Here is a 26,536-nt window from a genome sequence, read left to right as displayed (position 1 = left end):
ACTCCTACAGGCAGTTTCAACAGATGGCTCTCAACAGATCCGTCCAACCTGGGTTGGGGTGCTTTGTGTGAGTGCAGACCAGCCTTCGGCTCGTGGTCACACAAGGAGAGCCATCTCCATATCAACTGCCTCGAGATGCCGGGCAGTGGAACGAGCCCTTCAATCCTTTCAGGTGATCCTGAAGGGGCGCCACATCCTAGTCCAGTCGGACAACATGACAGTGGTGTTCTACATAAATCACCATGGTGGCCTTTTGTCCAGCCGCCTCTGCGCACTGACAAAGCGCTTCTTGGAATGGGAAATACTCAGGCTGCGATCACTCAAGGCAATGCATATACCTGGCAAGACAAATCTGGGAGCAGACATGCTATCTCAGAGCAATTTCCCCTCGGACGAGTGTATGCTCCCTTCCCAGACGGTACTCAGAAGGCAGAAGTCGACCGCTTCGCCTCAGAAAGCAGCTCTCTTTGCCCAGCCTATTTTTCAAAGGACACAGATGCGCTGCCCCACGACTGGCCCAGCCTCCTTCTTTACAGTTTTTCCCTGATTGCTCTGATCCCTCAGGTCATCAGACAAGTCAGGGAAGACAGGCACAAAGTCCTCCTGGTGGCCCCACTCTGGAGAAGCCAAGTTTGTTCCTCCGAGCTATTCAGGCTTTCCACGAAAGCCCCATGGCCAATCCCCCGAGATGGGACATCCTCTTTAAGGCGAACAGGACAATCTGGCATACAGAGCCAGAACTCTGGGCTCTGCACCTATGGTCCCTCGATGGGAGCATTTAAGCCTCCCCGGGGACGTGCTACACACCATTGCTGAGGCAAAAGCCCTATCTACAAGACGTCTCTATGCCCAGAAATGGTCGGTCTTCGTTGACTGGTGCTCAGCACAAAATGAAGATCCTGTTGAGTGGGCATACATGGGCATTAAAGTGCCATTAAGTCTCTTCATGCATGTTTGGCAGAAGTTAAGTGCTGACTTGCAAATAACTTTCTCCAATTAAATGAGGATAAGACTGATCTCATTTTATTTGGAAATAAGGGGTGTGTGGATGATGACTGCTTGGGGTTGTTTCCTGGGAAAAAACTGTCTAGCGTGAGGAACCTTGGAGTCATTTTTGACTCTGAGCTTAAATTTGAGCAGCAAATTAATGCTGTTGTTAAGAATAGTTCCTTCCATCTTAGATCAATATCTAAATTGAAATCTATTCTTACTTTTCATGCCTTTGTGTCTTCACGTTTGGATTATTGTAATGTATTGTATCTCGATGTGAGTCAGGCTTCTTTCAGCTCGTTCAGAACTCAGCTGCCAGACTTTTAACGGGTACTAAGGAAAGAGAACACATTACTCCGGTTTTAATTAAACTACATTGGTTGTACGTTTTTAAATCTCTGCATGGTCTAGCCCCCGAGTATGTTACTGATTTAATCAGCCGCTGTCAATCCAGCAGATTTCTGCGCTCGAATGATCAGTTGCTTCTTGTAGTTCCACGAACGGGTTTAAAATGTAAAGGTGATTGTGAGTTTTCTGTTGCAGCTCCTAGGCTTTGGAATGACCTTCCTCTGTCAGTTAAAACTTTTCATTGGGTGTTTTTCAGAGTGTGCTTAAAACTTAGTTTTCTTTAGCTTTTGACAATGCTTTGTAAGTCTGTATGTCATATGTCTGTTTTTGTTTTTTATGTTTCTCTTTTATACTTTCTGTACAGCACTTTGGTTCCACTTGTGGTGTTGAAAGTGCTTTTGTAACATCTCATAATTATCTTTAAATCAAAGATAGTTACGTATCTGATTTTGGGTGAGTTTCCCACATAAACGATGATTAATTCTACTTGATAAAATAAGGCAGCCACACACTTTCTGGTTATTTGTTTCTTTTACCTGAATTTCTTTCATTTATGGTGTGCATTTAACAACCAACTCATTATACTACAACCACAACAGTGCTAGTATCCTTCACACCCCACTTGTGCATCTGAGATCAAACATTAATCCATCTTGATCAAACTATGTATCGAGTCTTTGCTTGTACAAACACTATATGTGTAAGAGTCAAAGAAACCAGTCTTATCTGTGTTAAACACTGAGGGAGTTCAGAGGAGATATCGATTGAAGTTACTGATGTCCTTGAATCACAATGGTAGTCCGTATTGTAGAACGTCAAAGTAGTCCTCAATGCAAATCCATAGAAGAGAAGACAATTTGCTCAACTTAAGTCCTTGCCATCCCCAACATGATCATAGGCATCAAACATCCCATAGCCATAAACCCTTCTACAAACAAAAAAACAAATTAATATTTATTTAACATAATACCTGTCAACCACAGGAAATTGTACCCATTAGTTTTGTTTTATACAAAATTATTAATCAGTCTACCTCTTTCATAAAAGGTGAAACAAATAACAATACTCACAGTTGAGAATGAAGCAAAAATGCTTCTCAACAAGGGTTCCTCAAATGCAGTAGAACAGCTCAAACACTGCTACCATGCACATGGGCACACAAACCAACTCTTAATCAATTCTTCTTCTATCCATTTATCCAGGCTTACCTAAAGTTAATACTGCCCCCTACCAGGGAGGATCGCTACTACAGCTGCACTTAACTCGTAGCAGGCTGAAGACTGTTACACTTTCTAAAAGTTAAGTTGAGTTGAGTGTTGCGTATCCGATGGCGTTTCCGATACTGTTATTTCTTCAAGAGTGTCTAGACAAGGTTCTCACCCCTTCCACGCTCAAGGTTTACGTAGCAGCCATCACAGTATTTCATGCTCCTATTGCTGGCCAATTAGTGGATCGAAACAGCCTTGTGGTGTGTTTCTTGGGAGCGTCCTCTCACTGTTCCCACTTGGAACCTCCACACCAACCTTGGAGCAAACAAAGGACCTCCCTTTGAGCCGCTGCTGACCTACAGCCCCTAATGCTCAAAACCGCTCTGCTACTTGCTCTAGCATCGGTCAAGGGTGTTGAGGATTGGCAGGCCCTCTCGGTGAGCCCTGCATGCCCTGAGTTTGGGTCCAATGACTTGAAGGTCATTTTAAAATTTAAAGTGCTCTCAACCCTGCTCAGAGCACAGGTCATTTCCCTCTCGGCACTGCCTCCTTTGTCAGGCGAGCGAGAGCTGGAATTACTCTGCCCAGTGAGTGCTTTAAGTGGTCACAGCCATTCCGGCAATCTGACCAGCTTTTTGTCTGCTTTGGTCTCAAAGCAACGCCTCTCGCATTGGATAGTCGATGCTATCACTCTGTGTTATTTCTTTATGGGCCTTAAGTGCCCCATAGGAATCAATCAATCAATCAATCACCTTTATTTATATAGTGCTTTAAACAAAATACATTGCGCCAAAGCACTGAACAACATTCATTTGGAAAACAGTGTCTCAATAATGCAAAATGATAGTTAAAGGCAGTTCATCATTGAATTCAGTTATGTCATCTCTGTTCAGTTGAAATAGTGTCTGTTTTAATTTGCAATCAAGTCAACGATATCGCTGTAGATGAAGTGACCCCAACTAAGCAAGCCAGAGGCGACAGCGGCAAGGAACCGAAACTCCATCGGTGACAGAATGGAGAAAAAAACCTTGGGAGAAACCAGGCTCAGTTGGGGGGCCAGTTCTCCTCTGACCAGACGAAACCAGTAGTTCAATTCCAGGCTGCAGCAAAGTCAGATTGTGCAGAAGAATCATCTGTTTCCTGTGGTCTTGTCCTGGTGCTCCTCTGAGACAAGGTCTTTACAGGGGATCTGTATCTGGGGCTCTAGTTGTCCTGGTCTCCGCTGTCTTTCAGGGATGTAGAGGTCCTTTCTAGGTGCTGATCCACCATCTGGTCTGGATACGTACTGGATCCGGGTGACTGCAGTGACCCTCTGATCTGGACACAGACTGGATCTGGTGGCCACGGTGACCTCGGAACAAGAGAGAAACAGACAAATATTAGCGTAGATGCCATTCTTCTAATGATGTAGAAAGTACGGTGTTATGTGAAGTGTTCCGGTTCCAGTTTACCTAATTAATGCAGCCTAAAAATCCTTTAACGGATTTGGATATTAAAAGCATATTAGTATGTTATGTGTATGCCAGGTTAAAGAGATGGGTCTTTAATCTAGATTTAAACTGCAAGAGTGTGTCTGCCTCCCGAACAATGTTAGGTAGGTTATTCCAGAGTTTAGGCGCCAAATAGGAAAAGGATCTGCCGCCCGCAGTTGATTTTGATATTCTAGGTATTATCAAATTGCCTGAGTTTTGAGAACGTAGCAGACGTAGAGGAGTATAATGTAAAAGGAGCTCATTCAAATACTGAGGTGCTAAACCATTCAGGGCTTTATAAGTAATAAGCAATATTTTAAAATCTATACGATGTTTGATAGGGAGCCAGTGCAGTGTGGACAGGACCGGGCTAATATGGTCATACTTCCTGGTTCTAGTAAGAACTCTTGCTGCTGCATTTTGGACTAGCTGTAGTTTGTTTACCAAGCGTGCAGAACAACCACCCAATAAAGCATTACAATAGTCTAACCTTGAAGTCATAAATGCATGGATTAACATTTCTGCATTTGACATTGAGAGCATAGGCCGTAATTTAGATATATTTTTGAGATGGAAAAATGCAGTTTTACAAATGCTAGAAACGTGGCTTTCTAAGGAAAGATTGCGATCAAGTAGCACACCTAGGTTCCTAACTGATGACGAAGAATTGACAGAGCAACCATCAAGTCTTAGACAGTGTTCTAGGTTATTACAAGTAGAGTTTTTAGGCCCTATGATTAACACCTCTGTTTTTTCTGAATTTAGCAGTAAGAAATTACTCGTCATCCAATTTTTTATATCGACTATGCATTCCATTAGTTTTTCAAATTGGTGTGTTTCACCGGGCTGCGAGGAAATATAGAGCTGCGTATCATCAGCATAACAGTGAAAGCTAACACCATGTTTCCTGATGATATCTCCCAAGGGTAACATATAAAGCGTGAAGAGTAGCGGCCCTAGAACTGAGCCTTGAGGTACTCCATACTGCACTTGTGATCGATATGATACATCTTCATTCACTGCTACGAACTGATGGCGGTCATATAAGTACGATTTAAACCATGCTAATGCACTTCCACTGATGCCAACAAAGTGTTCAAGTCTATGCAAAAGAATGTTGTGGTCAATTGTGTCAAACGCAGCACTAAGATCCAATAAAACTAATAGAGAGATACACCCACGATCAGATGATAAGAGCAGATCATTTGTAACTCTAAGGAGAGCAGTTTCAGTACTATGATACGGTCTAAATCCTGACTGGAAATCCTCACATATACCATTTTTCTCTAAGAAGGAAAATAATTGTGAGGATACCACCTTTTCTAGTATCTTGGACAGAAAAGGGAGAATGAGAGACCACTCCACTAGAGGGATAGCCTCTTCATGGGCCTAGTCTAGCTGTTTCTCTATCAAGGACATCTGTGAGGTGGCCGGCTGGTCCTCGCCATCCAATTTTGTCAGATTCTATAACCTGGACATCTCGACCTTGAATGCTCGGGTCCTTTTGGTATGATAACGATGGCCTCTATCAGACTCCATCATCATGCCACCTACAGGGAGCTAGCTCCTTCTTAGCAGTGTAGCATAAAGGTTTCAACAGCTCTGGCTCTCCCACTTGTCCCCTCGACACCAAGGTGTCCAAGACAATTCTTGTCGTTCCCTACGGTGGCACGGCGTGGCTTAATACATTCTCCATACACAGTATGAGTGAAGTACTGAAAGGGAACGTACTCGGTTACGAACTTAACTTCTGTTCCCTGAGATACGGAAAGAGTACTGTGTTATATACTGAGGCTATGGCTTCAGTCGCATGACCTGATTTCCTCTGGCGATTTGCCTGCTTATATAGCGATTCTCCCCACCCATTTTGGCGGGCTTTGGCGCACTGCATCGCCATAGGCTTGTGCAGCTATGCAGTGCTGTCATTGTCGGATAGTTTATCGCATAGTTTATCGGATTAAACCAATGACAGTGCAGTTGCTCTGTGTTATTGAAAAAAGGCTTCAGTATCGAGGAAAAAATTAGATTTTCCCCATACACAGTACGTACTTGTTCCGTATCTCAGGGAACTGAGGTTACATTCGTAACTGAGTACGCTTTAGAATAAACTTTTTTTAAGTTAACAAGATGTCTCATGTAAATTCTTTGAGTTCTTTCGGACCACCACTAGGTGGAGCCCTAAGAATATATTTTTTGTATTCTGGTTCTTTTACTGAAAAAGTGATGTAGAGTTTTTCTTTGAACACGCAGTAAAGTAACACAACTTTTGTTGTAAAGTACAATATTGTGGCCATGTATTTATCTTCTCTTGTCATTATCATCATTTGCTCAGCAATCAAATTGTATCCCATTCTGTTGAAATTGTATCCCATCACCATTTATAGTATCAATATTAATAGTGAGAACAATTAAGATCATCCCTACTGTTTTTATACAATAGCAATCACCCCATAATCACAAACCTGAAAACACCTAGATCCCTTCCTCAGCCTTATATTTTGTGAACACTATTTCTTTATCTACAGCACACATAAACATTCTTCTTAAAGAGTTAAACAAAGTAGTAGTAAACATTACCATTTTATTTTTAGGTCTACTACAAAACAATTGTATTTTAATTTAACTAGACCTACCCTTCATTTTTAATAATATTATCACATTACTATTCATTTTTTTTTATTTTATATAAATAAATAAAAAAGTTAAGTGCAATAATATTATAACTTATTTAAAAAACAGTTTATAGTTGTACTTCATGAGTCACGCTATATGTGTCAGGGATACATCACCGTCACGGCCACCTCCATCATCACCATCACCTGTTCCCAATCACACCCGATCCCTCACTTATACTTCCCAGTATAAAGCCACCTGCACTTCAGTGCTTTAGTGTCTGGTGTACTGTTCATGACACTGGACAGTACCAGACTCGTTACACTAACGTGTCTGGCTTACCTCTGGTTTACCTTTAACAATCCTCTTGTGGGTTCCCTCATTGTTTCCTGGATCCCAACTCCATACTTTGAAGCCACAATCTAATATCCACTATCAGGAATTCTCTCTGGACTGTTGCCACTGCCATTGTTCTCACTCGCCACTCACTCTACCTTGTTATTTTAATAATTTCCTGTCTCTACATTGGTTTGTGATCATATGCAGTGTGAGGACTAAATCTCCAGGTTCTCTTATGAGAAGCAGGCTGAAAAAATATTATGTTCACCCCTGACTATTAAAGCAATTATAATGTGATTGCATCGTAAGCAGCGATATTTGTTAGTTCTGTATGTTTTTTCAGGGTTAGCATCATCTGAGGTCATCATCTCTTCTCAGGTGTTCTGGATCCAGACAGGAGCTTGTATAAATCCTAGTTACCACAGGATGTAAATTACCACAGGATGCAAAACAGAGAAACAGATAGAGACATCACTGCTGTTCCAACAAAGTAAAAATTAATTAGTTTAACCCGAGCAACAGCCTTCCTGATAATGTTCGGGGTTCAGACACACTCTCTCTTAAATCTAGATTAAAAACATCTCTTTTGCCAAGCATTTGAATAATGCATCTCATAATTTGTGACTACAGCTGTATCTGATCAAATGTGTATTATTATTCTTTAGCTTGGGTTAAACTAATTAATTGTACTTGGTTGAAAAAGCAGCTACACTAATTATGTCTCTCTTTGTTTCTCAGTTGAAAAAGCAGCTACACTAATGATGTCTCTATTTGTTTCTCTGTTTTGCGTAACTAGGATTTACACAAGCTCCAGTCTGGATCCAGAACACCTGAGAAGAGATGATGCTGACCCTCAGAAGACCCCAGATGATTCTAACCCTGAAACAACAAACAGAACTACTGTAACAAATATTGCTACAAGTGTAATTGCATCATATAATAATTGCTGTTAATATTGTTCATCGTCTGGCTGACTATGTCTTGTATAAATTTTTCTGAAAATGCCTGTCATGTGCACATTTAAACTGAGAGTCACCACTTATAAGCTACTCCTAAATATTGTAGAAATGTAATTTTCTGTCAAGTTCCTTTGCAACAGTTTCTATTATGAAAAGTGCTACACAAATAAACCACAATTGCATTTAATAACCCTAACCCTAAGGGGAAAATGGCAAGATGAACGACAACAGAACAGACTTGAGCTATAAAAATAATGTAAATGCACTGTAATTGATTGAGTTTATAATGTCATGTATTACTTGGGAAAATGTGTACATTCTAAGCTCAAAATGATGGTCTGATAAACTTCTTGTATTATGAAGATTTTATACCATTAATAATGTAATTGTCACAGTCTTACGTTTCACTTCGTATTTGTTTTCAGTTTGCACCGTCTTCCCTTACTTAGTTGTCATGATTACTGATTTGTCATTTCACCAAGGGAGATTGTGAGGAGTTCGAGGGATTGGATTGGAGTCTCACCTCACCCTGTACATTTTGGCAAGCTCTTGTTGGCAAGAAGTTGTTTTGATTTTCAGAAAGGAGGATATCCTGGCCTCTTTAAATCCTCCTGGGGTGTGGGGACCCACCTCCGGTCTCAGATACCATTGTTCCACCTTGGCCCATCGCCCTGACTTCTCAATCTTGGCCCAAACGATCAAAATGTAGCAAACTTTTCTCCACTATTGCAGTCAGAAAGGAGCCCCATCATAAAACAGGGCCCTGGAATGCAATGTTTGGTAACACTTTAGTTTAGGGACCAATTCTCACGAATAACTAGTTGCTAATTACCATGTGTTAGGAATCCGGTGCCTGTCCTTCTGGCCAGGCACAAACAAATGTCACTAGCCACCACATGGACATTATAACACTACACCACTATGAATTCTCACAACACACAGACTAGTATACATCACCTCAAACTACATCTACCATCAGCCACTTTCCTAATCACACTCTCACCTGATAACACAGCTTTATAGTGTGTATCACACTCATGCTGTTGCTGTTCTACCAGTCATTATCAGTGTTCCTTGTCCTGCCTGTCTTTCTGTGGTTTTGATTTTTGCTTGTGTACTTTGTATTGACCTTTTTGTCTTGCCCTTCGGATACTGTTCGCCGATCGTCGACCCATGCTCTCCCAAGGACTATTCTTGCCCATGCCATACCTGTTTGCTATTGATTCTACCCTGCCTGTGTTTGGATCCATTTGCGGGCTTTATTGGTAACAAGGTCAAACGACTCTTGTCTCACCTTCCCCGTAACAGAATACTCAGCCACACAGGGATCCAGTGGCTTTTTCAGTGGACATTAGACAGGTATGGACATTGCCAGTCTGTTATTACACCTTAATAATTCCTTACATTTATATAGCGCTTTTCTAGACACTCAAAGCTCTTACATAGTCCTCCGTGGCCATGGCATATTATTACTTAATATATTATTATATTATTACTATACTATATACTATTGACTTGCAGAGCCTCTTTCAACACAAAGAAAACAGGATTTATTAACAAAAGGATGGACGAGTAACTACTAAATGCATACCATGAATGGATGTGACTAATAAAGGTGAGTTGAATGTTACTTTTGCATTTAACACATTATCTTATGAAAAGCTCAATTGTAGTTTCTCTGAACCTAATAGTAAACTTAATATTGTAATATCTTTATGAGAGAAACAGATTAATTTACATCTGAAGGAATTTATTTTATTTATAGGGAACTTTGACAGAATCATGGTTTTAACAGCTGTTCAAATAAAATCACCAAACGATCATATAAACAGACTGTAACCATCAACTCCACAATGGCTATTTAGATCCAAAGTGTAGCCAAAAAACGAATTATCAGCATGGTAACATGTTTGGAAATTTAAGACATGAACTTGTGAGCGCAAAACACAAAATACTTTTCTGCGCTCCTTGGGAGTCACACTCATGGTCTTTGTGTTCATAAGTGAACGGACACCTGAAATGTAACTTTCTTCAGTAAAATAAATCAAATTTATTTTTGTTAATTAATATTTTTACTATTGTATTTTTAGGGAATTTTATGGTACTAATTAATATTTATTCAATAATTATGATACAGTTTGTAATGCAATTATTTTGTTTCAAATTTTTTTTAAATTATTATTATTAATGCAGCGTTTTAGATTAAAATGTAGACTAGGTCTTTAAAATCCAATATTTTAAGGTGGAATAGCACCTTCTGCTGGGAGCAAAAAAGGAAAACCTGAAATTTAATTTTTGAAAACGAATTAGCTTTCTAATCTTTTTGTATTCTGCTTTATTTTATTATACAATTGACAAAAACAAAAAATACCTCTAACACTAGCTTGCTCTATTCTTTTTCTATTGTGTTCTGTTTTGTTTTTATTTATTTAAAGAAAAAAACCTGACTAAGTGTACTGCGTTAAGCTAACAGACTTGTTATGGCACTTGTGAATCATTGCTCTTTTGTTGACTTTGCTTCAATTGTCCTAATTTGTAAGTCACTTTAGATAAAAGTGTCTGCTAAATTACTAAATGTAAATGTCATAGTGTTACCACTGGAGTCCTGTATAGGACTCTATAGAAAGGCTTGTGAATTCCTTAGTTATTTTTATACATATTTTATACATATTTATTTACTTCTATTAGGTTGCGTATTTAAATGTATATTGAGGCATTATCAAAGTGTAAGTCTTCTCTCCAGCGTCAAGACTCTTGTGTTAATTAAGACTTCTTTTTTGTCCAAAACTTTTTCCACTGATTTCATGTGAATGGCTTCTCTCCAAAGTGAACTCTCATGTGGTTCCCATTTCTATTGAAACTCTTTCCACATTGTTGGCAGGTGAAATTACTTCTAGTTCCAGTTTTCCGAGCTTTTTTTTTTATTGATGGAGTCATTTTGGTCTGTGACCAACTAAAATATTATTTTCCAGTAATGAAGTCATGACATTTCTCATGCAGATAAATCTTGTTTCATTCAAATCTTGACTCTCCTTTTTCAGCAGAATCTGGTCCAAAAAATACAAATGTTAACCTTGGTTTAAAGGCACAAAGCAAGAGACATAAAAAATAGACATTTAATCATCATATACCAACAGTAAACACTTCCTGCTGCCAATTGGTGTTGATATGAATTTTATGTTAACCAAACAACACACTTAGAAGTGTGCAGAATCACATGAAATACTTAAAACAAGCTAAGAGCCTCAAAAACACCCAAGAAGTGTATTAAAGTATGTTACCACAGTAACACTATTTAAGATATTAAGAACCCTTTCACAGTTACATAGCTAGAGAATTATGTTGGCGTTTGTTTACGAGCATTAACATGGTTTAGGCCCTATCTATTGATCTGATCCCTACCAACTTGTGTTTCAGGAGACGTCTCTTCATTTACGCAAGGCATGAAGTACCACAGCACTCTGTATTAGGTCCTCTGCTTTTCTCCTTGTATATTCATAAGCATTATGTCATGATTCTACCCTCGTGTCCTTGATTTTTCTCTAGTCTTGAGGCAGGATCATGACAGACCCGTGTTTTGTGTACAAGCACATGGCCTTGTCTTTGGGCCATGTGCTTGTGTTGTCTCGTTCCCTTGCCCCGCCCCCGTTGTTATCCTAGTAGTGATGGGAAGTTCGATTCTTTTCCGCGAACCGGTTCTTTCGGACGGTTCGATTCAATAAACCGGTTGAAAAAACCGGTTCATCGGTTCTTTCACGCTCGACGTAATGACGTCATTGGCGATGACGTAATGGCGTCACGTCTATCAAACATTCAAATATATAAAGTCATTAATCATAACTTTAGTCAGTTAAAACCTCATAATCATGAAAAGTTTACATTTGAGTTTTGCAACAACACCTAAATACAGTAACAGCAATAATGTGCATATGAGGATTTAAGTCTTGAAGATATAAAGTAAATAAATTAGGTGTCATCAGCGCAGAAACCATGATCCACTTACTAAACATAATCCATTGCGATGTATTTGTTATTAAATGAACTTACGTTTCGCCAGATTGCCCTTCATCCAAGCCCTCAAAATACCCGCTCATAACGTTACTAGTACAGAATCAGAATCAATCACCAAAAGAATCCCTTCGGTTCAGACATGCTGTGAGTCAGTTGGCTTCACGCTGAATCGCGCATGCGCAGTATCATCAGTTCATCGGTTCTCAATTCGGACGCGTCCGACAGAAACGATTCTCGGTTGAGTGTACTGATGATCCGAAAACCGATGCAACCGGTTCTTGACTCGAGAACGAGAATCGCTCTAACCGGCACGTGCTGCAGTTCAGTGTCATCAGCTGCTCTACTCGTGTTCATGTTCTGTTTACTACAGACTCAATTTGTGAATGTCATCATTAACTATAAATACAGTACAGATATCTCATAAATCATCCCTTATTCCTATTAAACATAAGAGTCTTTAGAGTCTTAATTATTGTCCAACTTCCCTGAAAACCCATTTGGCCTATACATTATATACAATATACAGATTGGAAACATTATTCTAAAAAAAATAATAATAAAAAAATCTAAATAAAATATAGTTATTTTATCACACTTTCCGATGTTTAACAAAATACTTACAAAATTACACGCATGCGCAGTATCATCAGTTCATCGATTCTCGGTTGAGTGTACTGGTGATCCGAAAACCGAAGCAACCGGTTCTTTACTCGAGAACGAGAATCAGCTCATCGGTTCTCAAATCGGACGCGTCCGACAGAAACGATTCTCGGTTGAGTGTACTGGTGATCCGAAAACCGAAGCAACCGGTTCTTTACTCGAGAACGAGAATCAGCTCATCGGTTCTCAAATCGGACACGTCCGACAGAAACGATTCTCGGTTGAGTGTACTGGTGATCCGAAAACCGAAGCAACCGGTTCTTTACTCGAGAACGAGAATCAGCTCATCGGTTCTCAAATCGGACGCGTCCGACAGAAACGATTCTCGGTTGAGTGTACTGGTGATCCGAACACCGAAGCAACCGGTTCTTGACTCGAGAACGAGAACTGCTCCAGCAGTGGGCGTGTTTGTTCATTATCTGGCTCGGCTCGGTGTTCATCTTCAGTTCGGTCTTCACAGCATTTCATTCAGTGTACTGTTTGAGTAAATGGATTACCCCGGGATATTAGTTTATTCTGACTTAGAGGGAGTGTCAGTCACGTTAAAAAAGTTAACAGCTTAAGTAATTTGTGGATTTATGCTTATTGGAGACGTGAACCGTTTCAAACGATTCAGTTCGATTTGGTGAACTGGTTCAACCGGTTCACTAAGAAGAACCGGTTAAATTGAACGATTCGTTCACGAATCGGCCATCACTATATCCTAGTCTTGTCGTGATTGTCCTATCTGTGTCACCTGTCGTGTCTTAATTAGTACCCCTATTTAGATCTCCTAGTGTGCTCCTTCTTTCGTCGGTTCATTGTTCCACATTTGTGATTGTTTACCAGATCGTGAGTGTCTCTAGATGTTTCTGTATCCTTGAACTCTTTGTATAACCTTGAGTGTTTGTTTGTAGTTAGTGTTTAAGAGTTTGTTTATCTTGTCAATCCTGTTTAGTTTCTGCCCTAGCCGTTGTTTTCCCCCTCGTGGGTTTTGTTTTCCCTTTTTGTACAAATAAATCCTTTGTTTAGTTACTTCCTGTCTGCACCTGAGTTCCTCCTTGCCAAACCCTGACACATTAATTTTCACTGTTATGTCAATGATACCAATATTAATACTTTTACCTCAGGAAAGTCATTCAATGTCCAGCTTGTTAGTCAGCTAGAAAAAATAAATAAAAAGAGACAGCAAAAGCACTTTGAATCACTGAATCATTTTGCTATACAATTGATTCAATTGACTCTGAATTTCGAAAAGCTCTACTGCACTACAGTGACCGAGTTTTTACAAACTGATTCACGATACAAGGAGCAAAATGAGAAGCAGCATTTGTTTCTCATGTGCAAATATGCTTTACTCACCCAAAATAACCTTCATTAACGTCACTAAATAAAGCATTACGGTGTTACACTTTAAATTATTAAAAGAACTCCCCCTTCTTCAGCAGAATCACAGATGCGGGAACGTGGTGCGGCCCTATGACATCACATCACCAGACCAAATAAAAGTCCTGTCCACGCTAAAATAAGAACAAATTTACGTAAGAAAACAAATATAAATAACACCGTTAAGGATTAATTAAAGGGATGAATTGCTATCAAAAGCACTAAAGCTATTAATACAGCTGAGATTTATATCTAGACTTATATCTTAATGTAAGCAACTGTGAAGAGCTTTCAATTCATGATGAACTTCATGAGAGCATTTGTGATATTCTCAATCAAGGATTAACTCCAGTATCTTGAAACTCAAAGAATTTGTAGATCAAAATTAAATTTGTGGTTGCTGAAAAAATTAACTTTTTAATTAATTATATAGAATGTTCACTGTTGTTACAGAACACTCTGCTTTGTGAGGAGTTCTCCTAAAATTACCAGCCGTCTTATTCCATGGTGTCACAGTGTCTGGTATGTGTTTCCCTAGGTGTCCACTAGTGGTCTCACTTCTCCATAGAGTCACCCTACTGCAGGCACTACATTTCCGACTAGCCATTGTCCCATTCATCACTGTTAATTGCACTCAGCTGTCTCCACTTTCATCATTTTCACCTGTCCATATAAACCTGGTTCGTTTCTGTTTCATGGAGTCCTTGTTTTGTCACCCTGCTTTCTCGTGTTCCCTTAGTGGCTTTTGTTAATCTTGACCTCTTGGATCTCTCTGTTTGTGTGTACATTCGTGACCGAGAACCTGGGTCGACGGGTCTAATAAACATTTGAAAGAAACCAATACAATTACCAACAAACACAAAACACTCTCCTTGTAAACATACACACACACACATAAACACATACACACACACACACACACACAGGTAGTCTACACTAGGGTTGCCACCCGTCCCTTAAAATACGGAATCGACCCGTATTTGAGAATAAAATAGTGTGTCCCGTTTTAAATCAATACGGGACGGGGTTTGTCCCGTATTTTCGGAGTTGTCTTCAATGCAGCATCTCATGCAGATCATCCCACCGGCGTTCTGTGAAGACTTCATACACTTTATAATAAGGTTAATTTATTAAGCATTAGTGTATTAACTAACATGAACTAACAATGAGTAAGAAAAACATTTGCTACAGTATTTATTCATCTTTGTTAATGTTAGTTAATAGAAATAAAGCTGTTCATTGTTTGTTCATGTTATTTCAGTGCATTAACTAATATTAACAAGATTTTAAAGTATTGTTAAATGTGGAAATTAACATGAACAAAGATGAACAATTGCTGTATAACTGCAGTTCATTATTAGTTGATGTTAATTAATGTAGTTAACTAATTAACCTTAGTTAAAGTGTTAACGATTTGTTTATTATGGTTAAGGTGTAGGCTACAGTCAGACACATAAGCATTATTTTAATAAGAGATAAGAGATATATTTAATAATAAAATACAGTGCCTATGTGAAGCAAATAAACAACTTAACTAATTTAAATGATTCCATTATTCAATAGGCTACTATAGAATTTACAATAGACTATATAAAATAGATTAACCTACCAATAATAATAAAAAAAAATGTGTTTTGTAGATCGGTTATTTATGTGGTTTCACAGTTTGGATGGTGTTACTGTCTGCAAACAATGACAAATGTTTTATCAAAAATCTGTGTTCACGCCACCTGACACAATTACTAAAGTTCATGAGCTATTAATATTTTTATGAAAACATGCTTTAAAAGTTGTGATTTAATACCACTGTGGTCATCGTGGCCCCGAGGGGTGCCCAACCCGTACCAACCCCCCCCCAACCCCCACACACCCACACACACACACACGGGGGTCCCTTATTTTTCTATATTGAAGGTGGCAACCCTAGTCTACACACACACACTAACTGTAGGGCGGTGATATTCCTCCTGTCGACCTGCATACGTAATTAACACACTAACAGTTTCTTGATCGGCCGCAGCCAGAGTGGGGTGAAATTGACACAAATCGTTTAGTTTTGATATCTATTTAAGACGGCAACAAAACAGCTGCGCTCCGTGCACAACGGGCGAATGACAGGTAACCCAAGCAATGGGAATCCTCCCCGCTACTCTGCAGAATACACTGCATGTTTGGGGTGCGAGGAATCCAGTCACGGCAGTCCAAAGTGCGAAATCAATGCGCACACTTTAAATAGAACAGAAGGCATTTTGGTTTACCCACTGCCCTATAAGAAAGTTTAAATAAATGCTATAAACAATCGCATTCCTACCTGTAGAGTCTCTACACAAGCACGTCAGTCGTGGGAAATGGCACTCAATCTTCTACATGCCATACGAGGGACCAAACAGACAAATTTCCCGCAGGACACTCTGCATGGTGAACCGGAAAACAGGGAAGAAGCTCTGTTACGTGATTCATTACAAAGCAGGTATATATGCTCCACTTTTAGCTGTGATAGGCTCAATAATTTTACCTCAAGCAACCAATAGTAGCCCGAAGCCAAACATCTATACTGTCACACACGCATAACCCTTTTTGTCCCCTCAAAAACACAATCATGTACATACATGCTGCTCACATATCATCATTATTATAGCAAAGTTTGTGCTGATTACAGTGAGATTAGACTTTACCCATTTAGATATTTATAAGAAGCTGAAAGCACAAATGTCAGGGCATGACAAAACTTCTCCAGGCCCCAAAAATACCCTTAGAAACCAGAGGGTTAATCTAGATTTAAACTGCAAGAGTGTGTCTGCCTCCCGAACAATGTTAGGTAGGTTATTCCAGAGTTTAGGCGCCAAATAGGAAAAGGATCTGCCGCCCGCAGTTGATTTTGATATTCTAGGTATTATCAAATTGCCTGAGTTTTGAGAACCTAGCGGACGTAGAGGATTATAATGTAAAAGGAGCTCAGTGGGAAGTCTGTGGGAAGGAAAAAGCATGGCAAAAAATGCTGCACAACGAGAAGAGGTGACCGGACCCTGAGGAAGATTGTGGAGAAGGACCGATTCCAGACCTTGAGGAACCTGCGGAAGCAGTGGACTGAGTCTGGAGTAGAAACATCCAGAGCCACCGTGCACAGGTGTGTGCAGGAAATGGGCTACAGAGAAGCAGCACTGGACTGTTGCTCAGTGGTCCAAAGTACTTTTTTCAGATGAAAGCAAATTTTGCATGTCATTCGTAAATCAAGGTGCCAGAGTCTGGAGGAAGACTGGGGAGAAGGAAAAGCCAAAATGCCTGAAGTCCAGTGTCAAGTGCGCACAGTCAGTGATGGTCTGGGGTGCCATGTCAGCTGCTGGGGTTGGTCCACTGTGTTTTATCAAGGGCAGGGTCAATGCAGCTAGCTATCAGGAGATTTTGGAGCACTTCATGCTTCCATCTGCTGAAAAGCTTTATGGAGATGAAGATTTCGTTTTTCAGCACGACCTGGCACCTGCTCACAGTGCCAAAACCACTGGTAAATGGTTTACTGACCATGGTATTACTGTGCTCAATTGCCCTGCTAATATTAAATTTTAATTTTTATCATAACATTATGGAAAATAACTTTTATCACAATATGCTAATTTTTTTAGAAGGACCTGTATTAGGAGAAATTTACTAGACATTTACTAGGTGTTTTGCAATTGTAAGAGTGTGGTTAATTTTGTTTTGTGCTGTTCTATGAAGTGTGATTTGAGTTGAACTGCCATAGCCAGAATCACTACATCACAATTTTTTAAATAATAACAAAACAATTATTGATGAATAGAATATGTCTTAACTATTAAGAACAGGTACTTTTTGTGCCAATTTTTGCGAATAGGGCTTGTAATTAATAAAAAATGAGTTCGAAAACATATATATATATATATATATATATATATCCTGTTAGTGCTCCTAACCTCACAAATTAAGATTAAGTATGCCAAACATGTAACATTGCTGTCAAATTATTATTTAAAATGTCTTGTCTAAGAGGGTGGAAAGGAGCCTAACAGGGTGGAACACCAGTGTTAACAGGTTCGTTAACCGTGGACAAGCTTTCAGCCATTGTCCTGCATGGTTTCCCATCTGTGATGTGTGGAACTACACCTGTTGTAGCCAATTTTGATATGTGTTATGTTTTTTGTTAGTGGTAAGTTGCATGGGGGTGACGTTCTGACACCTGCACACTAGGGGGCATAGGCAGAGCATTACGTTAGTTGTGGAGGCTATATGAGTAAGACACAGGTGAACCAGTGGATGGGAATTACGATCAGGAGGAGCCACATAGTTTTTCAATAGTTCAGGTGTGGATGTTTGTGATGGATTCTGTGATGTTCAGCCATTAGCACCATGTTTAATGTTGCTTGCATACGTATGAGCTCAATTTACATCAGTAATGCAAACAGCAGTGTTGGTAAGTAATTCTACTCTGCATAAAATAAAGTGTTAATCGAGTGTCATGGCAGACCTGATATCTTGCACCATTACGCATTGGAGACGACTTCAAATTCCCTCAGGTATTTTTTTCTGTTGTTGTTGTTGTGGTAAGATCGCCACTACAACACCTATATGATATTGTTTCAAAAACAATACCTAAAAATAAATTAATACAAATCTAGATTTCCTTTGGGGGAGGGACACAAAAAATAGCTATGTGGTTCCTTATTACAATCTTATTACAATTACAATCATCACAATATATATATATATATATATATATATATATATATATATATATATATATATATATGTACACACACACAAACACACACGTGTGTATATAGATATGTATTTACTATATACCCCTGCTAACACACGACGTAACAGTTACGTAACGTACTGGTAATTTTTGGTAATTCCATGACTTACCAATTGACAACGTAACTACGACGTCGCATGCCCGTAATTTTATTACCATCACATTACCAACTCACAACGTCGTCAGTACGTCCTTCCAACGTGACCAGATAACCAAGAACGTCCCAGATAGGTCCTCTATTGGTAATATACATAGACAGTAAAAGAAATGGACACAGCGACCCCATTGGAACTCAATTGAGACGAATGAAGCCCAGTTTTAGCGTTTTTTAGCACTTCCGTTTCTGACGCGCAGACTCAAACGAAGCTTGACGACGTCAGCAACCTGTCTGCCCAGATGTAAATCTTCTAAGTGGCTGTGCGTGCAAACTGCCATCGTTAATCTTGCAGAGACGGCGAGCTTGAGCGGGGAGTTCTTTGTCGTGAGTGAGCAGGAGTAAGTATTCTGATTAATTATGTTGTATAGTATTTTAAAATGTAACGCCAGTACGCCATATTAAGTTAATTGCCTGCGAGCTTCTCCTCCTATCTGTACGGTAATGCGACAGAGAGACGAGTGGTTATGACGCAATCGTTAGCCTATTTTTTACAAAAACTGTTTATACGGGGCCATAATGTAACATAGAAGGTAATGGAGCCCTTTATACATTGTCGTGTATCTTTAGAAATAAATAATGGACAAACAGAGTCTTTAAACGCCTCAGATGTAAAGTTATTCGCTGTCAAAGTGACGCCAAAATGAATGGGAGTCAATGGGATGCTAACGCAAGTGAAGTTCTGCTAAAAGATGGCAGCCCCCACCCGACTTCAACTTCCGGTCGAGTTCCTTGCCCCTTGGTAATATATTGGTAACTTCATGACTTACTGGCAACGTAACTACAACGTCGTATGCACGTAATATCATTACCATATATTTTTTTACGTTCTTTATATGCTCTCTGAGTATAGAGCCATTTAAAAAGTGTAATTAAACTTCAGACTCAAGATTAAACGTTCCTTAAAGATAAAATATGTTTCTTTTCACCAAGTCAGAATATGGACATGCTTTTAATATATAGTGACGTGACATACAGGCGCGCGCTTCCACAACTGACGCACCGCGCGCACAGTATTGACAAGAAAAGAGTTGTGAAACTTTCTATCTCGTAAGGAGTTATGAACGTGAAATAGTGACACAGACTGGCTACACCATCTCATCTGCAGCAGAGATTGTTATGTATGTTGTATCAGAAGGACAGCGCGTTTGTTTGACGCACTTTTCACTTCAACTGTGTCTGACAGGAGAATTAGCTTTCTGAAGTGAGTTTTACAATTTATAATAAATAAGTTGGTTGATAAAATGTATAAAACAAAGTAAAAACAAAAGTCTAACGTCGCTAAAACCTTTTTTTTATTATTTTATTGTTTTTATTAGCCTTCTAGCCGTTGAGTTACCATGGCAACCGCGTACACATCAGCTGCTGGAGAGGAGAGGACTCGTCTGACATTTTCTCTGTTTCTCGTCAGTTATACCAAAGAAAAGGCCAACAACTGCGACAGATTTGTTAAGTAACACGTTAATATCATCCACAGTCTACTTTCAGTACTTTTTGTTAATATTTATACCTCTGTGATTATGGTATTTTTCCTGAAAGGTCTGCTATCAAGTATTACGCTAGCATAGAAACATAATTAACGTTATAGCATATTAGATTTGAGCCCTTATTAATGAAAGTTTGGCCTTTTAATTACATCTTATGCGTAAAGGATCGGTTTTGATCGTTTTGTAAATGTTTTGATGGTAATTTGTCAATAGATAAATTAAAGTAAAGTTAAGCTAATTAATTTAACCTAAAAATCTGCACTGTAGAGTCTATCAGTGACGTCACTCGCGGTCTAAAATGGGCTGAAACTATTTCAAACCACTGTTTCAAGCTTGTTCTGATTTATCATTGTAAACAAATATTGATAAAAAAAATTGTACAGTGATTTCAGGAGTGTCTTAAAAACCCTCTAAAACAGAGGAGAAGTTCCAAGAAAATGTCTAACGGGACCTGCTGACAGAGATAGAAAACACAGGTGATGCTACAAAGCTTATTAAATAACTTCATATTTATTTTTTACAATATATCATCATGCATCTGTAAAATCTAAACATGTGAATTCTGGTATCTAAAGATTTTTGTATGTTTTCCATATTGCTATTTTTCTTTTCTGCATTTCCCCTATGCTCTAGTTTGTTTATTTCTAATAAGGAGCTGGAGGCCGTGAAGATACAGATCCATGATATTGTGGAGAAGCAGGCCCAGCTGAGCGAGTGGAGAGCTGTGCTGGAAATATTCAGGGGTTGATGCTCATAAGTCCAGGGTAAGTATACAGCTAACCCTACTACCACCTCTACTCTGTGTGGTTCTCTGCAAAGGCCCGATGTACCCAGGATGCGATCTTCCCAGATGTCCTTCACCCTATTTCATAGTGTAAGACATGATCCAGGCCCTGGGCGACGACCTCTCTCCATCCGCCGCCTCCGGTCTTCAGGATCTCCACCAGAACCCGATTCGCTCCACTTCGCGAGACAGAACAAAACGCTGTGATCATCAGAGACTCCATCGTCCGGCACGTTTGCGCTATGTTAGCTGAAGGTAAAGTCCACACTGACTACTTCCCTGGTGCTCATGTTCTTGATATTTCTGCACAGATTCCCGTGATCCTGAAGAGTGAGGTGGGCATCAGAGCGGACGGAGACGCTGAAGAGGGACTTCAGGAGCCTGATTGAGACGGTGCGCAGCATATCGCCTGCATGATGATAATCGTGTCAGGACCACTTCCCACATATAGATGAGGACATGAAAGGTTCAGCAGACTTTTTGCTTTAAACGAATGGTTATAGTCATGCTGTAAAGAACAGAAACTGCTTTTTGTTAATAATTGGAATCTTTTCTGGGAGCTAGGCTTTTTAGATCTCCTGTTGGACAACATCTCCAGGACACTTCGCTCCATATGACTAGTAAGCCAATTCTCAAATAACTGTTATGATGAATTTTGTTCTACACGCTCAAATAGAAGTACTACTACAATAAAGATTGTGTTTGTTCCAGTGTTAATTTTGACAGGCATTTTTGATTTAGCATTAGTCTAAACTCCACCAAACTACTGCTATAAGCATGATCCCCGTCAGACTGGTCGTGGCGGGGGTGTTGCAACAATATATAGTGATATTCTCAATGTTACCCAGAAAACAGGATACAGGTTTAACTCTTTCGAAATACTTCTGCTTAATTTTAGACTGTCAGACATGCAAAAGAAATCTAATGTATCTCTTGCTCTGGCTACTAGGGGTGTGATGAGACACTTATCCCACAAGATGAGACGAAACACGAGACTGGGTTCATGAGAGCGAGACGATATATATATATATTTTTTTTAAGAAATCCTCAATGATAAAATAAATATTTTAAAAATACATTTTTCTCTACTCCTTTTTCGTAGTACATACGTTTTCACATCAATTTATTAAACATTAAAAAAAAACATATTTAGGGCCCTAATTTTTTCCCCAGCATATTATTTTTTATTATTATTGTTAACAAATTCAGTATTTTAGCATGTCTAACTATTTGAATGCATAACACAACTTAATTTATTCATTTTATTTTTTCTTAAAGGTAGCCTTACTGACATAGATATAATACCTCAAAGTGTAATTACTGACCACTTCCTTTTATCGTGCATGCTGCATATTAGTGATATTAACTATATTTCCAAAATGAGCATTATGAGTTTAAGAGCCTTACATTACATTTATAACAATCATTGTTAATGTTTGAATTGTATTTCAGGGCAGTTTGTGAAAAGAGATAATCAAGAGAAGTCAGTTCCAGATCCACCCTCCACACCAGACCTCTCTCTCACGAGGATTGCTGTCTACTAGCATATTGTGTTCTTCAGCTCTTCAGACTTCGGTGGATGCAGATATTACTCAGGGACATGAACACTAGAATATTGCAAGAATAGAGAAAGTAAGAATTACTTAAGATTTTAGAATTTAATGTTAATTGCTTAAACATATACAGTATTGTTCAAAATAATAGCAGTACAATGTGACTAACCAGAATAATCAAGGTTTTTAGTATATTTTTTATTGCTACGTGGCAAACAAGTTACCAGTAGGTTCAGTAGATTGTCAGAAAACAAACAAGACCCAGCATTCATGATATGCACGCTCTTAAGGCTGTGCAATTGGGCAATTAGTTGAAAGGGGTGTGTTCAAAAAAATAGCAGTGTCTACCTTTGACTGTACAAACTCAAAACTATTTTGTACAAACATTTTTTTTTCTGGGATTTAGCAATCCTGTGAATCACTAAACTAATATTTAGTTGTATGACCACAGTTTTTTAAAACTGCTTGACATCTGTGTGGCATGGAGTCAACCAACTTGTGGCACCTCTCAGCTGTTATTCCACTCCATGATTCTTTAACAACATTCCACAATTCATTCACATTTCTTGGTTTTGCTTCAGAAACAGCATTTTTGATATTACCCCACAAGTTCTCAATTGGATTAAGGTCTGGAGATTGGGCTGGCCACTCCATAACATTAATTTTGTTGGTTTGGAACCAAGACTTTGCCCGTTTACTAGTGTGTTTTGGGTCATTGTCTTGTTGAAACAACCATTTCAAGGGCATGTCCTCTTCAGCATAGGGCAACATGACCTCTTCAAGTATTTTAACATATGCAAACTGATCCATGATCCCTGGTATGCGATAAATAGGCCCAACACCATAGTAGGAGAAACATGCCCATATCATGATGCTTGCACCTCCCTGCTTCACTGTCTTCACTGTGTACTGTGGCTTGAATTCAGAGTTTGGGGGTCATCTCACAAACTGCCTGTGGCCCTTGGACCCAAAAAGAACAATTTTACTCTCATCAGTCTACAAAATGTTCCTCCATTTCTCTTTAGGCCAGTTGATGTGTTCTTTGGCAAATTGTAACCTCTTCTGCACATGCCTTTTTTTTAACAGAGGGACTTTGCGGGGGATTCTTGAAAATAGATTAGCTTCACACAGACGTCTTCTAACTGTCACAGTACTTACAGGTAACTCCAGACTGTCTTTGATCATCCTGGAGGTGATCATTGGCTGAGCCTTTGCCATTCTGGTTATTCTTCTATCCATTTTGATGGTTGTCTTCCGTTTTCTTCCACGTCTCTCTGGTTTTGCTCTCCATTTTAAGGCATTGGAGATCATTTTAGCTGAACAGCCTATCATTTTTTGCACCTCTTTATAGGTTTTCCCCTCTCTAATCAACTTTTTAATCAAAGTACGCTGTTCTTCTGAACAATGTCTTGAACGACCCATTTTCCTCAGCTTTCAAATGCATGTTCAACAAGTGTTGGCTTCATCCTTAAATAGGGGCCACCTGATTCACACCTGTTTCTTCACAAAATTGATGACCTCAGTGATTGAATGCCACACTGCTATTTTTTTGAACACACCCCTTTCAACTAATTCAACTAATTGCCCAATTGCACAGCCTTAAGAGCGTGCATATCATGAATGCTGGGTCTCATTTGTTTTCTGAGAATCTACTGAACCTACTGGTAACTTGTTTGCCACGTAGCAATAAAAAAATATACGAAAAACCTTGATTATTCTGGTTAGTCACATTGTACTGCTATTATTTTGAACAATACTGTATATATTTAGATATATTTTTGTGGCAGTGTGAACTGGCCATAATGCTGTATGATAGGTGTGAGATTCATTAAACTTGATTTGCTATAATACATCTGTTCATAAGCTATTGCATATTATTTTCAATGAATTATTTGTAGTGGTTTGGTTAAGGGTGTGATTAGCTGAAGATTATTGTGGGATCTTGTGATTAGTTGATGAATGTGTGCATTGTTAATGATAATATTTAAATGCAATGTACTGAGTGCCTACTAAGACTTGCATGTTGTGCATAATGTTTTGACCCTGGATGCTTACAGAAGGGTATAGATATTTCAATATATGGAAATGTATTTATTATTAATATATCTCAATCTATGTGCTTCTGTATGGGCTGAATGCTTTCATTCATATTTCGCTGTATATCCTGTTTTTATTAATAATCTGGGTGTATTACTGTTCATATTTGCTTGTTAATAAATTAACTGAATTCATTTCGAGTATGTATTCATCATTCACAGCTGCTGAAACATCCTTTAAATTAGTTTGGGCATATGAGGACATAAATTAGGTTCAAGTGCTGCATGTCCGCCCATAGAATAATTATTAAAAAAAATGACCAACTGATTACCAGCACACGACCACCGATCCGCGACGTTGCCACAACGTCGCAGTTACTTACTGGCAACGTCACAAAGTTACGTTGTGGCGACGTATACGCACCTTTCACTTTTCCGGTTGCCACGACGTAACTAGTTACGTCGCCACAACGAAACTTTGGTCACCAGATTACGTCGCAGTTACGTAACAGTTACGTAATGTTGTTAGCAGGGTAATTTATTAAGTATCTTATTTTATAGTTAACGATGACACATTCACAAACTGAGTTTGTAATAAATAGAACATAAACATGAGGATTATGAATGGTAAGTAGTGGATTATGGTTTCTGTGCTGATTTATTTACTTTATATTAAAAATCCTCTTATATCACTGCCTGTTAGGTGCCTAGTTGCAAAAACATAATTGGGTCATTCTTGTTGTACGGCAACTTATGTCCCAGTGATTTATTTAATCATATTTTATCTACAATTAGTCACACATTTATAAGATATGGCTTTAAGTGTATATAAAAGTTCTGTTAATATGTAGAAGGTTAGCTAGCTAAATGTTGATCACTTAATGAGCTATGGCTAACTTACCTCAAATTTTCCACTGTTACATTCCAGTAGTGGAAATTCTAATAGAATAAATAGTATTTAGTGTCCCTGCTAACAACATTACGTAACTGTTACGTAACTGCGACGTAATCTGGTGACCAAAGTTTCGTCGTGGCGAATTGTCGTTGGGCAATTAGTTGAATTAGTTAAAACGGGTGTGTTCAAAAAAATAGCAGTGTGGCATTCAATCACTGAGGTCATCAATTTTGTGAAGAAACAGGTGTGAATCAGGTGGCCCCTATTTAAGGATGAAGCCAACACTTGTTGAACATGCATTTGAAAGCTGAGGAAAATGGGTCGTTCAAGACATTGTTCAGAAGAACAGCGTACTTTGATTAAAAAGTTGATTAGAGAGGGGAAAACCTATAAAGAGGTGCAAAAAATGATAGGCTGTTCAGCTAAAATGATCTCCAATGCCTTAAAATGGAGAGCAAAACCAGAGAGACGTGGAAGAAAACGGAAGACAACCATCAAAATGGATAGAAGAATAACCAGAATGGCAAAGGCTCAGCCAATGATCACCTCCAGGATGATCAAAGACAGTCTGGAGTTACCTGTAAGTACTGTGACAGTTAGAAGACGTCTGTGTGAAGCTAATCTATTTTCAAGAATCCCCCGCAAAGTCCCTCTGTTAAAAAAAGGCATGTGCAGAAGAGGTTACAATTTGCCAAAGAACACATCAACTGGCCTAAAGAGAAATGGAGGAACATTTTGTGGACTGATGAGAGTAAAATTGTTCTTTTTGGGTCCAAGGGCCACAGGCAGTTTGTGAGACGACCCCCAAACTCTGAATTCAAGCCACAGTACACAGTGAAGACAGTGAAGCATGGAGGTGCAAGCATCATGATATGGGCATGTTTCTCCTAC

At 39.0% G+C, this 26,536-nt stretch overlaps 1 protein-coding gene and 2 long non-coding RNA genes across 7 annotated transcripts in view; all 3 read left to right on the top strand.

Annotated features, from left to right (window-relative positions):
* Window positions 1–26,536, top strand: part of LOC113048375 (arachidonate 5-lipoxygenase) — a 102,777-nt gene that overhangs the window by 51,826 nt on the left and 24,415 nt on the right. The window lies entirely within an intron of this gene.
* On the top strand, window positions 19,662–21,482 carry LOC113048378 (uncharacterized). Of its 2 annotated transcripts, XR_003276457.1 has the most exons (5): window positions 19,662–20,094; window positions 20,210–20,338; window positions 20,761–20,853; window positions 21,030–21,416; window positions 21,473–21,482. It is a non-coding gene; the product is annotated as an uncharacterized LOC113048378 (long non-coding RNA). The 2 variants fall into 2 exon arrangements; XR_003276456.1 differs by lacking the exon at window positions 21,473–21,482 and having other exon boundaries at window positions 19,663–20,094; window positions 21,030–21,466.
* Window positions 21,639–23,859, top strand: LOC113048380 (uncharacterized). Of its 2 annotated transcripts, XR_003276463.1 has the most exons (3): window positions 21,646–21,781; window positions 22,614–22,793; window positions 23,801–23,859. It is a non-coding gene; the product is annotated as an uncharacterized LOC113048380 (long non-coding RNA). The 2 variants fall into 2 exon arrangements; XR_003276462.1 differs by lacking the exon at window positions 23,801–23,859 and having other exon boundaries at window positions 21,639–21,781; window positions 22,614–22,759.

The sequence above is a fragment of the Carassius auratus genome, chromosome 29 (genome assembly GCF_003368295.1).
Source record: "Carassius auratus strain Wakin chromosome 29, ASM336829v1, whole genome shotgun sequence".
Classification (NCBI taxonomy): Eukaryota; Metazoa; Chordata; class Actinopteri; order Cypriniformes; family Cyprinidae; genus Carassius; species Carassius auratus.
Note: the sequence above shows the minus strand (reverse complement) of the source record. Positions and strands in the feature narration are given on the sequence as shown.